Consider the following 16,709-nt stretch of genomic DNA (forward strand, 5'->3'; position numbering starts at 1 on the left):
TTGACGCTTTTCCAAACCCACTTTCAATATTATTACAAACATTATTATCAAAATATTCATCATGAGGCTTAAATAAATTTTCAAGATCATAAGAAGAATCACCCCAATCATGATCATTACAATAAGTAGTGGACATAGCAAAACAAGCATCCCCAAGCTTAGGGTTTTGCATATCACTAACACAATTGACATTAATAGAATTTATAATAATATGATTGCAACCATGCTTTTCATAAAAGGAGCTATCATGAATCACCTTATAAATTTCTTCTTTTAACACTTCATCAATTTTCAGATTCACGAATTTCAAGCAAAACTTCATAAAGATAATCTAGTGCACTTAACTCACTAGCAATTGTTTCATCATAATTGGATCTTTTGAAAAGATTAGCAAGTGGATGAGGATCGATGTCAATAGATTTTTAGCAAGCCAATATGAAAGCAAATAGAAGGCTCATGGCAACAAAAGCAAAGAAAGCAAACAAGCAAAAAGGCAAACGGAAAATATTTTTCTATTAAAAAAACATTTTAGAAGTGGGGGACATGAAAACGAGAGGCAAATGGCAAATAAAGTAATTGCACAATGATGAGAGTTTGTGTTGGGTACCTGATAGATGTTGATGATGTCTCCCTGACAACAACACCAGGAATTCTTCCTGATTGCTTTACCTGCGTTGGTATTTGCCCGAAGAGGAGAGGATGATGCAGCACAACAACGGTAAATATTTCCCTCAGTTATGAAACCAAGGTTATCAACCTAGTAGGTGAACCAAGCAACATCATGTTAACAACACCTGCACACAAATAACAAATACTTGCAACCCAACACGTAAGAGGGGTTGTCAATCCCTCCTCGGTATTGAGATAGATTAAATTGTATGAGGTTGGATAAATAGATCTAGAAAAAACACAAAATAAAATAAATAAAGAAAAAATACAACAAGGTATTTTTGGGGCTTTGGAATAATAGATCTGAAAACAATATGATAGGAAATAGACCCGGGGGCCGTAGATTTCACTAGTGGCTTCCCTCGAGAAAATAATATTCGGTGGGTAAACAAATTACTGTTGAGAAATTGATAGAAGAGAAAATAATTATGACGATATCCAAGGCAATGATCATGTATATAGGCATCACGTCCAAGATTAGTAGACCGACCCCTGCCTACATCTACTACTATTACTCCACACATCGACCGCTATCCAGCATGCATGTAGTGTGTTAAGTTCATGGAGAAATGGAGTAATGCAATAAGAACGATGACATGATGTAGATAAGATCTATTCATGTTGGAATAGACCCCATCTTTTTATCCTTAATGGCAACGATACATGCGTGTCATGTCTCCTTCTGCCAATGAGAATAAGCATCGCAAGATCAAACCCATCACAAAGCACCTCTTCCCATTGCAAGAAAAATCAATCTAGTTGGTCAAACCAAACCAAGGTTTCAAAGAAGAAATACGAGGCTATAAAGATCATGCATATAAGAGTTTAGAGAAGACAAATAATATTCATAGATAGATCTCATCATAAACTCACAATTCATCGGATCCCAACAAACACACCGCAAAAAGTCATTACATCAAATAGATCTCCAAGAACATCGAGGAGAACATTGTATTGAAGATCAAAAAGAGAGAAGAAGCCATCTAGCTACCACCTACGGACCCGTAGGTCTGTGGTAAACTACTCACGCATCATTGGTGGAGCACCAATGAGGATGATGAACCCGTCCGTGATCGTTTCCCCCTCCGGCAAGGTGCCGGAATAGGGCTCTAGATTGGATCTCGTGGTTCTGGAACTTGTGGCAACTGGAATTGTGTTTCGTAGACTCCCCTAGAGCTTCGGGAATATTTGGTTATTTATAGAGTTGAGAGGCGGTTGAAAAGATCACCGTGGGCCCCACAAGGCACCAGGGCGTGCCTTGGTGTCTTGTGGGCCCCACAGGCCTCATATGGTACACCTCCTGGGCTCCCTGGGTCTATTCTAGGCAGAAAAAATCTCCAAAAAGTTTCGCTGGATTTGGACTCTGTTTGATATGGAAATTCTGCGAAGTAGAAAACAAGCAAAAACACAAGAATTGCACTGGGCACTATGTCAGTAGGTTAGTCCCAAAAAATGATATAAAGTTGCTATGAAATGAATATAAAACATCCAAGATTGATAATATAATGGCATGGAATAAAAAAATATGAATGCGTTGGAGACGTATCATGTCCACATGACCATGCCGCACCTGCGCGGCCTAGGCCCTACTCACCTCTCCCCACTCGCACAAAGCCTGCCAGCCTCACACAAAACGCATACACACACGAGTCGTCCAATCCCTCACTCGACCCTCCTCCCTCTCGCCCCCACCCTAGTCCCCAGCAGCAGCGGCAGCGGTCGGCGGTGCTTGCACCTGCTTGTGATGCTAGACACAGCTTGATGGCGTGAGGCACACCGCACGAGGGCAGCTCGCAACGTCGGTTGTTATGGCGACGCGTCGAAGGAGCCGTTGTTGCTGGATCCCAGAGGAGACGTGCGACCCGCCGGGCCGAATTCAACGCATGGAGCATGGTCGACGACAGCAACAACAAGTGATCAGTGTTGAATCCCTCACTTTGTCACTCCCCAAGTTTCACTTTGCCTCGGTTTAGATGCTCAAGTGTTCAAGTTGAGTCATTGACTTGTTGGTCTATCAGCTATAGATAAAATTGATACTTGTACTGTTATAATTGTAGAATTCATGTAGCATGTGTATGCAAACAGCAGACTTGATGTATGTGTATGCAGACTTGATGTATGTGTTGTACTCTGAATTTCCAAACTATCTGAATTTGATGCAGTATATTGGTCTGAATATTTTGGGTTATGGGTACCTGAATTACCCGAACCGAAATTCAGGTAATTTGGGTAGGGGTATTTTTTCCGCAGGCAAAATTTCGGTTTCCATTTTGAACTAACCGTATTACTCGTAAACCGAACTAACCGAACCCAAAAGGTTGAATTACCCGAACGCCCAGGGTGATGCACCAACATGTTGCGCTAAATTTTTTGTCCCATTTGGGGCATGTTTTGGTATAACATTCTCACAAACCAGAGCTTCTCACAAGATGCCCTCATGGTTCCAGTAAGGGACGTGTCACCTTAAAAGCGCATGACAACCTCTGTTTCCCTCTGCGAAGGGCCTATCTTTCAATGTTCATTCGTTACTTTCATGCAATAGTCAAAAATATTTATTCCTATTCCAACCTCAATTATTCTCCACTTGGCAAGCATTACGTGGTAGGGAATGACCCAAGCATATATATCTAGTTAAATATAGGTAATCATGAGTTATTATTGTTGACATTATCCCTGAGATAAATAAGTTGGGTGGTGTAACACTAAACCCCCATCTTCTTCTGTGTATGATTGAAACGGGTTGTTCTAAAAATATGATTTGAGTGCCAGCAATCATGGAAGATTATATGATAGTTGAGTATGTGAATTTGTTAAACCAAAAGCCCTTACATAGACCCTTCCTGGAAATATGATGAATTGCAATTGTCTTGATGACTGAGAACATAGTTTGTTAGTTTTCAAGAAATTTTACTGTTCATTCTTTGGCTTATGAATGGATGGTTACTTGATCATGAGAAGTTTTATGATTGATAGTTGATGTTATAATAATGATCATGATGCTACCATGTATGTATTTTGTTTCATCGACACCTCTCTGTGTAAACATGTGGTCATGATTGTCGAGTTTGGTATTCTCTTGAGGGCGAGCAGAGTCTAAGCTTGGGGGAGTTGATAGTCCATTCTGCGTCATATTTTTCCACTGTTATTTTCATTGTTCTAGAGTTCTGTTTGACTTTTAGATGTAATTCTAATGCCTTTTCTCTCTTAAATTGCAAGTTATATCACAAGTGGGAGATTGCCGACAGCTAGAATTCTGGACCTAAAAGAGCTACAACAGAGACCTAAAAGAGCTACAACAGAGATAGCTATTCTCTTGAGCTCCAAGTGACCTGGAAATTTACGGAGATTTTTTTAAATGTATGAAAAATACTAGAAGAAAATCCTACTTTATCATATTCTTCTTTCTCCGGATGCTTTCCCTAAGGTCATTTTTTTTTGTGTTTTTGTCCCCGACTGCCAACCACTTGATCCTAGACCGCCGTCTCCACATCAGCTCCTCCCTGTGGTATAGTTCGACAAGTTTTTCATTGATTTTCAACTCCGCATGTGGTGGCCCTACTCTTCCCAGGTCACCTCTTAGGTGTTCTAGATCAAGCTTGAGTATCTTTATCTCCTCCCTCACACTCCCAAAAGTGTCATTGTTCCATCTTTGTTTTGAGTAACAGTGACACTTTTGTTCCATCTTGAGAGATTTGTGATGTAAATGCTCCTTGTTTTTTTAATTGAGAAACACTCCTTGTTCTATATAATCTAGTATTAAAATATGAGTCGGTACATGTTGCCGCTCAGTATTGAACCATTGGACCGGCTTCATGTCCCTCAATAGAATAGAGGGACCAACATGGGCCAAGTTCGGCCCAGAGCGCGATAGCCCATTTTCCATCCTGATATTTTCATTTGAGCAATTAAATGGAAAGGGGACGCTCGGTTGGAAGAAAAGAAAACATTATGTGGCGACATGTTGGCTACCAGCTATGTGCACGTGTCCATTCGTTTTGACTATGATTCAACACTCTTTTTAGGCTCACTCTTCCCCCTTTTTTATGTTGTATTACCTCTTCTTTCTTTTCCTGTGTCAGCTCTTTGGTGTTGCATGTTTGCGTTGCCTCTTCACATAGCATCTCTTGCGTTAGTGCGTGGATAGGAGGAGGGGGGTCACACGTTTGGCCCGTTGTTTGTTGTAGCTATTCAGCATTCGACTGTTGGCCGTTGCCTAGGGTACCAAGGTACTGAAGGATGGCTGCTCACTGCCATTTTCAAGTGTATACTTGTCGTTTTGCTTCCGCTGTCTAGCACAATAGTAGCATGCTTTTTTTGAAAGAAAAATGCATGCATCATTTTGTTGGCTTTAGCGCGCCAACTCGGCTAGTGAAATTGGCAAATCCTACTTAGCGCTTATGCACCCCTCACAAAAAAAAACCTTAGCGCTTATGCGCCAGATAGTTTATTAATTGTATGCAGCGCTCGTGTGCAGGTTTCCAATTGGCCGTCCCATAACTTTCCGGCCTCGATTTTTCCTCTACCTAGTATGGTTTTGGAAAAATTCAGAACTCCGAGCCAGGTTTTTCGGAAGCAACTACTTAACGAGTGCTCCTTCGAAAGCCTTGCAATGATCAGCGCGTGGCGCGCTCTCAGCTATTCGCCACGTGTTGCGCACTGGACGCTTTCTCTGGATTTTTTTATTTTTTCGCACGTGTTTTTGGCTTTTTAAACGGGTTTTTTTCTGATTTTTTTTCAACGTTTTGGTTTTTCCCCGGTTTTTCTTAGCTTTTCGATCAAAAAAAGTTTGAGAAAAAAATTGCGCGAAAAAAACATGTTCTATTTTTTCCCTTTCGCGACAGTCACGGCTTTTTTCCGCGAGAGGCACGGTTGTACTTTAGCGAGAGTCACGGCCGTGCCTTTCGGAAACAAAAAAAATGCGTTTTCTATTTTTTTCGCGAGAGTCACGGTTTTGCTTCCGCGAGAGTCACGGCCTGTAACGCCCCAAGACCGGAGCTTCAGATGCCTTCCAGGGTTTCCGAGATTTCGTTCTGTGATTTGTTTCGTCTGTTGCATTCATCTTTGCATCATGTGCATTGCATCATGTCATCATGCCATCATGTCATTTCTTTTCTTAACTCAACTAAATAAACCGTATGGATCTTCGATCCATTTAAACCGAGGGAATTCACATGGTGATTCTCTTTACAACATATCCTCTCGATATTTAGAGAGTTATAGTAATTATTCCATTTATTTGGAATTAACCATAACACACTTGCAAATATCCCATGCCTTTATTATCTCAATTCTTGGTCTCCAAACTTTGCCCATAAATTCTTTCGTCATTTTCCGAAGCTCCAACAAAAATCCGAACATTTTTGGACCTTCCTAACCCTCACTTCCTATTCACACCATTTGATTTTAAATCAAATGAGTTTGAATTTAAAACTTTAAAAAATGCCCACTCCATTTTTTCTTGGAACATGCGCATTTTTGCGAGTCCGGGAAATTTATTCCCGTGCCCAAATTCTTCCTCTAACCTTCTCTTCTCTCTTTTCCTTTCTCTTATTGTTTCTCTGTTTTTGTTAAGGGAAGAATTAAGAAGGAGAGAGGAGCCCAGCCAGGCATCTGGCCACTTGGGCCTCCTAGCAGAAGCCCGCCTAAGGTCCAGCCGCCGGCCTCTCTAGGGCAGCCCCTCCCTCTCTACTGGGCCGGCCCAAGGCCAAAGCCCACCTATTCCTAACCTAACCCTCCCCCTGGCCCGATCCCCATCTCTCTCGTCTCCCTGCTCGCGCCGCCAGAGACCAGCATCGCCCGATCCCATCTCCCTTTCCCTCGTTCTCCCTGTGCCGCCACACACACGCATCGTACCAGGGATCCCGATCCCATCTCCCTTTCCCTCGTTCTCCCTGTGCCGCCACACACACGCATCGTACCAGGGATCCCGATCCCATCTCCTCCCCACACGCGCTGCTCTCCTCTCCCCTGCAGCCTCTCTCTCGGGCCATGGCGATCGCGCCCCATCTTGCTCCAGGGAAAGAAACTCCCCCGCGCCCTCCTTCCTCGCGCCCGTCCAGCAGGCCCCCGTGTCGCCGCCTCGCTGCTGCCTCCCCGTCTCCGACGAGCGCCGCCCTCTGCTTCCTCTACGGCGACCAGGAGTCCGCTGCATCGCCAGGAGGCCGCCGCATCGCCGGGGACGCCAAGCGCTGCCCTCCTTCCTCTTCTACGCCGGCGCCGTCCATCCTCGTCGCCCCGCTGCATCGTCTGCTTCCTCGTCAAGGCCATGGATGCCTGCAGCCGCCGCCGTCCTGCTGCCATTCAGCTCCGAATCAGGCTGACCTCACCCTGCTCTGCTGCCTCCCCGTCGTCTTCCCCGAGCAGGAGCTCATGCCTGAGCCCCTCCACTCCTTCCAGCGGGGCCCCGTACCTCGACGCCGCCACCACATCCTCGCCACCACGCCGGAGCAAGCCAACAGGTCCCTGCCGCTCCGTTCGGAGTTCGCCGGAACCAGGAGCTCGACCTCGAGCCTCTCCACGCGTGCCCGGCACCCCTGCTTCCTCCCACATCGCCCCTGTCTCGTTGCCTACTTGCCTCTGTGCCCCTCCATGGAACCCAAGCATCGCCGCCGTGCGCTGCATGCCACTGAAGCTCTCGCTGCCGTCGTGCACAACCTCTTGCCCCTCTTGTCGTTGTCAAGACCCTCCAAATCAAGGAGTACCATGGCCGCCACCGAGACACTTGGATTCACCAAGATCGGCAAGTACCACGACTTACGGCACACGAACGACCACCGCTCCGAACGCCAAGTACCAGGACGTTGAGGACTCGCCAAGTTCATCTACGAACCGTGTCGACTACACACCCGGAGTGCGTTGAGTACCTCTACGGAAGACCCGAACGTCTACGAACCGTGTACGGTGACCGTTGCTAAGGACCGTCGAGTGAACGTCTACTCATGCCGTGTTTTTTTGACCAAGTTCGATGACGACCTTCGAAGAACTCGGATTCACCAAGTTCCACTACCGTCGCCTTCAGAAACCTCGGATGCGTCAAGTACCTCTTTAAAACGAACATGTACCACTACCGACGAGGACCAATTGTACCACTACTTCTTCTACCATCGCGGAACAACTACATACCTCGACGAACTCGAACCATCTAGTTTGCACGCTTCGAAGGTATAACCGCCGAGACGACCTTCCGAGAATGAATGCATGTTGTTTGAGATGCCCGTGCTTGCTCCGTGCCCGAATTGTCGGTGCACGTTGCCCCTCTTTTGCCTTATCACCGTCATCGACTCATGGGACACCCGGTATCCGGGAGTGCCCCACCATCTTTTGCATGCATCCGCACACTTCTCCTTTGCATCGGTATCTCAATCGAGTTACTGGAACTGGAACGTTGCAGTGGCACCGTTTTCGTTATCGTCGCCGTGGCACCCCTTTTGTTTCCGCCACGATGTCAAATGCCTCATCTCTTATCCTGTCAACTTTTAATAAAACTTGCATAAAACTTGAACATGTCATCCGCATCATGTTAACAACTTTTGAATGTTTAAAATTGTTGTTTGCATTAATTTACTAATGCATATGGGGATTTACCGGATTTGTTGTTTGCTATATCCAGCCCCATTTAAATTGTTTAGATAGATAATCCCTTTATGTTTCACCTCTTGACATGCTTAACAACATTTAATATTGTGGGGTACATAAACGAGATCGAACTAAATAACTTGTATGTGGTGTTTCGTCAATGTGCAACGGAGTTGCATATTGAGCTCCACTTAATTTGTAGGGCTGTTTGTGCACTTTGCCATGCCATGCCTCATTAAACCGGACATGCATCATACTTGTTTGCGCATCGTGTCATGCTTATGTGGTGGTTGTTTACTATGTTGTTTGCTCCTTTCCGATGTTGCTTCTTCGGGCTAGTTCCGATAACGTCGCGTTTGTGAGGAACCGTTCGACTACGTCCGTTTGTCTTCTTCAGGGACTTGTTCTTCTTCCTTGCGGGATTTCAGGCAAGATGACCATACCCTCGAAATCACTTCTATCTTTGCTTGCTAGTTGCTCGCTCTTTTGCTATGCCTATGCTGCGATACCTACCACTTGCTTATCATGCCTCCCATATTGTTGAACCAAGCCTCTAACCCACCTTGTCCTAGCAAACTGTTGTTTGGCTATGTTACCGCTTTGCTCAGCGCCTCTTATAGCGTTGTTAGTTGCAGGTAAAGATTGAAGCTTGTTCCTTGTTGGAACATGGAGATGTTGTTCCTTGTTGGAACATGTTTACTTGTTGGGATATCACAATATCTCTTATTTAATTAATGCATCTATATACTTGGTAAAGGGTGGAAGGCTCGGCCTTATGCCTAGTGTTTTTTTCCACTCTTGCCGCCCTAGTTTCCGTCATATCGGTGTTATGTTCCCGGATTTTGCGTTCCTTACGCGGTTGGGTTATAATGGGAACCCCTTGACAGTTTGCTTTGAATAAAACTCCTCCAGCAAGGCCCAACATTGGATTTACCATTTGCCACCTAGCCTTTTTTTCCCTTGGGTTAGGCCAGCCCAAGGGTCATCTTTATTTTAACCCCTCCCCCCCCCCCGGGCCAGTGCTTGTCTAAGTGTTGGTCCAAACTAGAGCCCCTTGCAGTGCCACCTCGGGGAAACTCGAGGGCTGGTTTTAGTTGTACGGATTGCTTATCCGGTGTTGCCCTGAGAACGAGATATGTGCAGCTCCTATCAGGATGTCGGCGCATCGGGTGGTCTTGCTGGACTTGTTTTACCATTGTCGAGGATGTCTTGGAGTACCGGGATACCGAGTCTGATCGGAATGTCTCGGAAGGAGGTCTATTCCTTCGTTGACCATGACAGCTTGTGATGGGCTAAGTTGGGACACCCCTGCAGGGATTTGAACTTTCGAAAGCCGTGCCCGCGGTTATGGGCAGATGGGAATTTGTTAACGTCCGGTTGTAGATAACTTGAACCTTAACTTAATTAAAATGAGTCAACCGCGTGTGTAACCGTGATGGTCTCTTTCCGGCGGAGTCCGGGAAGTGAACACGGTGTTGGAGTTATGCTTGATGTAGGTTGTTCTAGGATCACTTCTTGATCATACTTTTATCGACCGTGCTTTGCCTTCTCTTCTCGCTCTCTTTTGCGAACAGGTTAGCCACCATATATGCTAGTCACTTGCTGCAGCTCCACCTCATACCTTTACCTTACCCATAAGCTTAAATAGTCTTGATCGCGAGCGTGCGAGATTGCTGAGTCCCCATGGCTCACAGATACTTCCAAAACCCATCTTGCAGGTGCCGATGAGACCGTGCAGTTGACGCAACCAAGCTCAGGAGGAGCTCGATGAAGATCTTGTCCTTTGTGGTGTTTCGTTCTAGTTGATCGGTAGTGGAGCCCAGTTGGGGTCGATCGGGGACCTTGTCGCATTTGGGGTTCTTCTTTTATTTTGGTTCCGTAGTCGGACCTTGATTGTATTTGGATGATGTAATGCTTTATTCATGTAATTGTGTGAAGTGGCGATTGGAAGCCAACTATGTAACTTCTTCCCCTATTTTATTACATGGGTTGTGTGAAGATTACCTCACTTGCGACATTGCTTTCAATGCGGTTATGCCTCTAAGTCGTGCTTCGACACGTGGGAGATATAGCCGCATCGAGGGCGTTACAAGTAGGTATCAGAGCCTTCCCCGACCTTAGGAGCCCCATCGCTTGATCGTTTTTAGCGGTCGAGTTGTGTCTAGAAAAATGTTTTGAGTCATTTAGGAATTATATATCGGAGAGTTTAGGAATTCTTTTTACTCCCCAGTCTCCTCATCGCTCTGGTAAGGCATCATGACGTAGAGTTTTGACTCTTCTCTTCTCAAATTTCACTAAAAAAAATTTAGGTTCACGCAGGTATCTTGGAATCGTTCCGATGGTTTTGTGACGAGAACATTGTCTTGGTGCCTCCTGTCAGGGGTTTTGTGGAAGTGTCCCGGGGAGTTGAGCTCCGAGTTTTTGTCGTCATAATTTTATTGTTGCAGTTCTGGAATACCTAAGTTTAGTACGCCGACATCGAAAATCTCTTTTATGCAGTTCGTTGGTGAGATAACCTCGACGCCACCCAGTACTGGGGCGGGTGTTCGGGAGTATTGCCATAACTCGTATAACATATGCTTTTCGAAGGTTGAGGTAGATGATTTCCGAAGGTTTCTTGGTTATGTGTTGAAGGATGGATACAGCTGGATGTAGGATTTGTTAGTTTCGGGTGAGATATTATGCTTCCCCTGTATCCCCAACACCTGATTGCATAACCGGAAAGTTTCGGGAGTTTATAAGTGGGAATTCAAGTAGCTCTTAGGATATCTTTCCGACAGATGTATGATATGAAATTGGGGTTCGACGTCTAGTGGTCCGCCTATTCACTGTTGGTTTTACAGTGGTTTCGTTGTGTCTTAAAGAGTCCTTGGCTGTGCTGACTCGGGGACGCTTCGTATGTCATGTGCACTGCCTTGTACATGATGGTGTTGTACGATCGAGCCCGTGTAGGCCCCACCATGAAAACTTCGGACGGAATCTCTATCATATGTTTGTTCCGGCCTATTCCGCAAGCCAATCCTTTGTTTTGTTTTGAGTTGTGGTATTCAAGTTGCTTCAATGTCAAGTGTTGATTCCATACCTTCCCCAAATGGTGTTCTCATACTCCGATGTGAATACTAATCCTTCTCGATCATCGAGTTTGTCATTTCAATTTCTTTTCAACCGGCGTGTTTCTCTTCAAGTGGATCCGATCATTTCAATATCCGCAAGATCAAGTATCAGTTCTTCTCAACGCTATTTGTTTCATCCATCTCCAAGTTGCCTTTGTTTTTCCCGCCCACCCACCCTTTTCCTTCAAGGATTCAGATTTCTTAATCAAGTATCCATCTTATTGATGTGAAGTCTTTCCATTCTTTTCCGTCAATGTTCTTATCCGGTGATTCTCACGAAGATGCTAAGGGAGCTTCAAGTTCATCGTTCTTCGTTCTTTTTCTTCTCCGGTGGTTTCAAGTCAAGCTTTGTTGATCATATCTTTTCCTCATTTCAATGTTTTCTCATGCCGGTGCAATCCTTAATCATTCACCTCTCGCTGTTCAATTGTTCCGGAGTGCTGAAGATATCTCAGAAGGATCATCTTGTCATTCAAGATCCGTTAATCCTATTTTGGGAATGTTTATCTCATTCAAGTCTTTTAATTCAACCGAGGTTTTCTCTCTTTTAAATTGTTCAACGATGTATCTTTTGAGTGGGCCCTAACCCACAGGTCTTTTCCCAGGATCTTACCGGACTCTTCTCTTTTCCCGGTGTTACTCTCAAATTCTTTTTCCAAGTTTGATGTAAGAATGAATTTTTCATCAGTCAAATGTCTTTCTCCAAGATCTTTCAAAATTCTTTTCATCGTTGGTTCAACCTTTCCAATTTTAATTCCGGAGTACCTCAATAATTCATGGTGGTGTTTCTCATCGTCATTCTCAGATTGGAAGACCGAAGAAGATTTTTCTCTCAATCTTGCTCCATTCTCTTCAAGATTCGTGATTCTAGCTTGTTGCCATCCTCTCATAATTATTTGCGATTGTGAGATATTCTTTTGAACCATCCGGAGTAATTCAGAGTATTTTCAGTTTGATTCTCCGGAGCCCATCATCTCATAATTATTTTTTTCCCAGCTTTCAGTTATCGTTCTCCTAATCTTACCGGTGCACCGATCAATTATCCTCTAATCAGTTCTTGATCTCTTCGTTCTCATGTAACTAAATTCTCTCAAGCATCTTCGTTCATTTGCTAAATTCTTCCCGGTGTCTTCCTTATCTTTTCTTTGTTCATTTTTAATTCTTACGGTGGTTCGTTCAAGATCTCTCTTCCGTATCAATTCATTCGTTCTTTCCAATCCCGACCGGTGATTTCTTGAAGACCTTCCCAAGTTTATGTTATATCTCTCTTAATCCTTGCTACGAGAATAAGTAGTATGCCAAATCCGTTGCTTGACAGCAATTAAATTGTTGAAGGATACGCATAATGTAATTCGTATTCTTGTTTCATCGACTAAATTCAATTCCTTATTCCGGAGGCTCACCAAATTCTCAGTTTCAATTGTTTCATCTTTTCTTTTCCAGAGTTCCAAGCTATCTCAATTTGTTTCATCGTGAAGAGCCATCTAATCATTGCAAGTTTTCACCTTGTGTTTCCAACTTCTCTTCATTTTCGTTTACCGGAGTTCTTCATGAAGGTTCGACATGGTGTTTCATCAAGGAATTAATTCCTTCTCGAAGTGTTCATCGAGATTCTTTTCTAAGAAACTCAATCTTTCATCATCTTGCTATCGGGAGTGCAATTCTTTCTTCTGTATTATTGGAGGTGGTATTATGTCATTCTTAATAATTGAGTTCATGTTGTCATGATTCACATGTTGTCAAGAATGAGATATTTTAAATCCAGCAATCTCGTCATTGGAGTTATCTTGGGCTATACTTCACCTAAAGCCTTCCCTAAGGATCATTGCTAATTGTGGTGCTTATAAATGACCCAAATTCTTCATTTATCCTCCCGGTGATATAGTTTCTCGTCTCCTTGTAATATCAATCCAATCAAATCTTTTTTCGTGAGTGGCAATTTGTCACCTCATAATGTTTACTACAAGACCTTATCAAGATTATCCTTTCGTTGTTGGTGTTCCAACAACTCCGTTCGACCCTTATCCTAAGGATGCCTTTTCAAGCTCACTTGTGGCAGAAGTTGCCATTTTCTTCTCCGTTCTTTCGTTCCGACGATCTACCTTTTACTCCTTCATCCGGAGGCATTGTGATGTTGCTCTCTTCAACCCATCTTCTTGTGTTTTCAGGAGCGTGTTCTTTTATGGGTTTATACATTCAACCGGAGTGTTGTGCCCTTTGCTCAAGCTCCTTCATCTTATCAAGTCTTTCATCTCTTTTCAAGCGGAGTGCTACCCGAATCGGTTCTTTCTTATTCCTCTTTCTTAACGGAGTGCTTTCAACTTCGTTTATCCCCGTTGCATTCTTTCTTTCAATTTGCTCAATTTTTTTTTGCAAGGTTCTTTGGTTTCACTCGTTTGTCAAAGAAACAACTTAGTTTTACCTCTTCTCTTCCTCTTCTTTTCCCTCCGGTGCAATCCTAGATCTCGGGACGAGATCCTCTCATAGTGGTGGAGTCTTGTAACGCCCCAAGACCGGAGCTTCAGATGTCTTCCAGGGTTTTCGAGATTTCGTTGTATGATTTGTTTCGTCTGTTGCATTCATCTTTGCATCATGTGCATTGCATCATGTCATCATGCCATCTTGTCATTTCTTTTCTTAACTCAACTAAATAAACCGTATGGATCTTCGATTCATTTAAACCGAGGGAATTCACATGGTGATTCTCTTTACAACATATCCTCTCGATATTTAGAGAGCTATAGTAATTATTCCATTTATTTGGAATTAACCATAACACACTTGCAAATATCCCATGCCTTTATTATCTCAATTCTTGGTCTCCAAACTTTGCCCATAAATTCTTTCGTCATTTTCCGAAGCTCCAAAAAAAATCCGAACATTTTTGGACCTTCCTAACCCTCACTTCCTATTCACACCATTTGATTTTAAATCAAATGAGTTTGAATTTAAAACTCTAAAAAATGCCCACTCCATTTTTTCTTGGAACATGCGCATTTTTGCGAGTCCGGGAAATTTATTCCCGTGCCCAAATTCTTCCTCTAACCTTCTTTTCTCTCTTTTCCTTTCTCTTATTTTTTCTCTGTTTTTGTTAAGGGAAGAATTAAGGAGAGAGGAGCCCAGCCAGGCATCTAGCCACTTGGGCCTCCTAGCAGAAGCCCGCCTAAGGTCCAGCCGCCGGCCTCTCTAGGGCAGCCCCTCCCTCTCTACTGGGCCGGCCCAAGGCCAAAGCCCACCTATTCCTAACCTAACCCTCCCCCTGGCCCGATCCCCATCTCTCTCGTCTCCCTGCTCGCGCCGCCAGAGACCAGCATCGCCCGATCCCATCTCCCTCAACCTCGTTCTCCCTGTGCCGCCACACACACGCATCGTACCAGGGATCCCGATCCCATCTCCTCCCCACACGCGCTGCTCTCCTCTCCCCTGCAGCCTCTCTCTCGGGCCATGGCGATCGCGCCCCATCTTGCTCCAGGGAAAGAAACTTCCCCGCGCCCCTCCTTCCTCGCGCCCGTCCGGCAGACCCCCGTGTGGCCGCTTCGCTGCTGCCTCCCCGTCTCCGATGAGCGCCGCCCTCTGCTTCCTCTACGGCGACCAGGAGTCCGCTGCATCGCCAGGAGGCCGCCGCATCGCCGGGGACGCCAAGCGCTGCCCTCCTTCCTCTTCTACGCCGGCGTCGTCCATCCTCGTCGCCCCGCTGCATCGTCTACTTCCTCGTCAAGGCCATGGATGCCTGCAGCCGCCGCCGTCCTGCTGCCATTCAGCTCCGAATCAGGCTGACCTCACCCCGCTCTGCTGCCTCCCCGTCGTCTTCCTCGAGCAGGAGCTCATGCCTGAGCCCCTCCACTCCTTCCAGCGGGGCCCCGTACCTCGACGCCGCCATCACGTCCTCGCCACCATGCCGGAGCAAGCCAACAGGTCCCTGCCGCTCCTTTCGGATTTCGCCGGAACCAGGAGATCGACCTCGAGCCTCTCCATGCGCGTCCTGCACCCCTGCTTCCTCCCACATCGCCCCTTCCTCGTTGCCTGCTTGCCTCTGTGCCCCTCCATGGAACCCAAGCATCACCGCCGTGCGCTGCATGCCACTGAAGCTCTCGCTGTCGTCGTGCACAACCTCTGGCCCCTCTTGTCGTTGTCAAGACCCTCCAAATCAAGGAGTACCATGGCCGCCACCGAGACACTTGGATTCACCAAGATCGGCAAGTACCACGACTTACGGCACACGAACGACCACCGCTCCGAACGCCAAGTACCAGGACATTGAGGACCCGCCAAGTTCATCTACGAACCGTGTCGACTACACACCCGGAGTGCGTTGAGCACCTCTACGGAAGACCCGAACGTTTACGAACCGTGTACGTTGACCGTTGCCAAGGACCGTCGAGTGAACGTCTACCCACGCCTTGTTTTTTTGACCAAGTTCGATGACGACCTTCGAAGAACTCGGATTCACCAAGTTCCACTACCGTCGCCTTCGGAAACCTCGGATGCGTCAAGTACCTCTTTAAAACGAACGTGTACCACTACCGGCGAGGACCAATTGTACCACTACTTCTTCTACCATCGCGGAACGACTACATCCCTCGACGAACTCAAACCGTCTCGTTTGCACGCTTCGAAGGTATAACCGCCGAGACGACCTTCCGAGAATGAATGCATGTTGTTTGAGATGCTCGTGCTTGCTCCGTGCCCAAATTGTCGGTGCACGTTGCCCCTCTTTTGCCTTATCACCGTCGTCGACTCATGGGACACCCGGTATCCGGGAGTGCCCCACCATCTTTTGCATGCATCTGCACACTTCTCCTTTGCATCGGTATCTCAATCGAGTTACTGGAACTGGAACGTTGCAGTGGCACCGTTTTCGTTATCGTCGCCATGGCACCCATCTTGTTTCCGCCACGATGTCAAATGCCTCATCTCTTATCCTGTCAACTTTTAATAAAACTTGCATAAAACTTGAACATGTCATCCGCATCATGTTAACAACTTTTGAATGTTTAAAATTGTTGTTTGCATTAATTTACTAATGCATATGGGGATTTACCGGATTTGTTGTTTGCTATATCCAGCCCCATTTAAATTGTTTAGATAGATAATCCCTTTATGTTTCACCTCTTGACATGCTTAACAACATTTAATATTGTGGGGTACATAAACGAGATCGAACTAAATAACTTGTATGTGGTGTTTCGTCAATGTGCAACGGAGTTGCATATTGAGCTCCACTTAATTTGTAGGGCTGTTTGTGCACTTTGCCATGCCATGCCTCATTAAACCGGACATGCATCATACTTGTTTGCGCATCGTGTCATGCTTATGTGGTGGTTGTTTACTATGTTGTTTGCTCCTTTCCGG

This window comes from Triticum dicoccoides, chromosome 5A (assembly GCF_002162155.2).
Source record: "Triticum dicoccoides isolate Atlit2015 ecotype Zavitan chromosome 5A, WEW_v2.0, whole genome shotgun sequence".
NCBI classification, from domain to species: domain Eukaryota; kingdom Viridiplantae; phylum Streptophyta; class Magnoliopsida; order Poales; family Poaceae; genus Triticum; species Triticum dicoccoides.